Raw genomic sequence first — 1,837 nt, 5'->3', positions numbered from 1 at the left:
GCTGTACAAGTTGAACAGAATGGGTGATAAACAGCATCATTGTCGAACTCCTCTTCCAATCTGCACACTTCCTGTCTCCCCTCTGTCCAGCCGTACTGTAACTTTCTGATCCATGTACAATTTGCTTATCAATCTTCTTTCACGCCAATCGATACCTGTTTCCTTTATGATCTGCATTAATTTGGTCCAGTTTACACGGTTAAATGCCTTCTGCCAGTCTATGAAGCAAACACGCAGTTCTTCATCTATCTCCAAAGTTCGTTCTGCTATAATTCTCATCATCCCAATTGCGTCCCTGGTACCTTTTTTTCTCTAAATCCAAACTGATCTTCTCCAAGTATATCCTCTATTTTCCTTTCAATTCTTCTTTTAAGTATCTTTGCTATTATCTTTGCTGTATGTGCAATAAGGAGAAATAAGTACCAGGAATTAATTAAATAATTTTCCTGGGGAGTAAAGCGCGGCCGGCACGTAAGGCTGACAACCTTACCGCCACCTTTGAGCCGATTGTCTAGATTATGTGGGATCCTCAACGTCTCACAACCCTATGGGCCTTCACGGCCTGGTACAGGGATAGCTTTACTTTTTTACTTACAGCTGACGGCAGATCCACCTACCCACGAAATTGTTACTACCTGTAACCAGCGTGTGATTCTGTCGACACACTGTGTCACCATTATTTCACGCAGCACCATAACGATTGTACTGTATTCACATATTCTGATAAATTCCAGGCTTCGGAGGGTTAGATTCCGGTGCAGTCCGGGCTGCTTATCACAGAATCTCAAAGTTTCACAAGTCACATCAGCATCACAGTCGTGGTCATTTCGGGGATTACAGCGCGCATATGACGACGCCGAATAAACTGCAAGCATATGCGAAAGTGAATAGCAGCCATGTATGATGAATTTGTGGGGTTAGGACCTGAAATACTTCATGCAGCTTCCCATGTAATCGTTTGCGATGACCGAGGATTACTCTGAATTCGCGCCACCGCTGTGATAACCAGTTCGGTCCAGTTGTCTTGATAGCTGAAACTAGTAGGAACAGTAGATCCACACAGACGACGTGTACCAAAGTACCAAATTAACGGTAAGGAAATGGAACTCAGTTCTAGGTCGCTCGTCGTGCATGTCCCCATGAATGGTGGGATATCACTTTCTGCATATTTATTGATCCAAGAAGGGGACGACTTTACAGACGGGGTTTAAACTGAAATCAAGAAAGTGGCAAAGCATTTTTGCTCCAAATATAGCGGAATTTTAAGAATGTGATGCCATATACACTGGTAGATAGGTACGTACACAGTCACACAAGTGAGAGAGTCACATCTCGAGGTACATTGTATTCAATTGGCCCTCCAAGTTTCCTGACTTCAGAGACGGCTTATGTGGAATGAGTTCTCAAAAACAGATGGTAGCATATGCCAGTTTAAAATGTGGTTAAGTGCACGCCGACCTTCATAATAATTCAAGAAATGTTTACTAACATATAACCATCAATACGACCTCCAGCTTTTCTTCACTTCAACAGTTATCTAGGTGGAGAAGAGTCGTAGTCACGAAGCTAGTCAAGAAATACCCCGCCTTGCACGAAATCCAAAGGCTTATGATCATGTTCACAAAAAAACCACACTGTACTGTATTCTGAGCCAGTTTAATCACGTTCAGTATCTTACACTCTATTTAAAATCCAATTTAATATCATCATCTTCCAAGCCATCTCATCCCTACAGGACTTTCGTCTAGCATTCTGTATTCAGTCTTGTTTCCTGTATTGTTAATGCTTGTCCCGATGACCTCTCTCCTCAATTTAATCGTCATGATGTTTTGTGAAG

Source organism: Cryptotermes secundus, unplaced genomic scaffold (genome assembly GCF_002891405.2).
Source record: "Cryptotermes secundus unplaced genomic scaffold, Csec_1.0 scaffold423, whole genome shotgun sequence".
Taxonomy (NCBI): Eukaryota; Metazoa; Arthropoda; class Insecta; order Blattodea; family Kalotermitidae; genus Cryptotermes; species Cryptotermes secundus.
Note: the sequence above shows the minus strand (reverse complement) of the source record.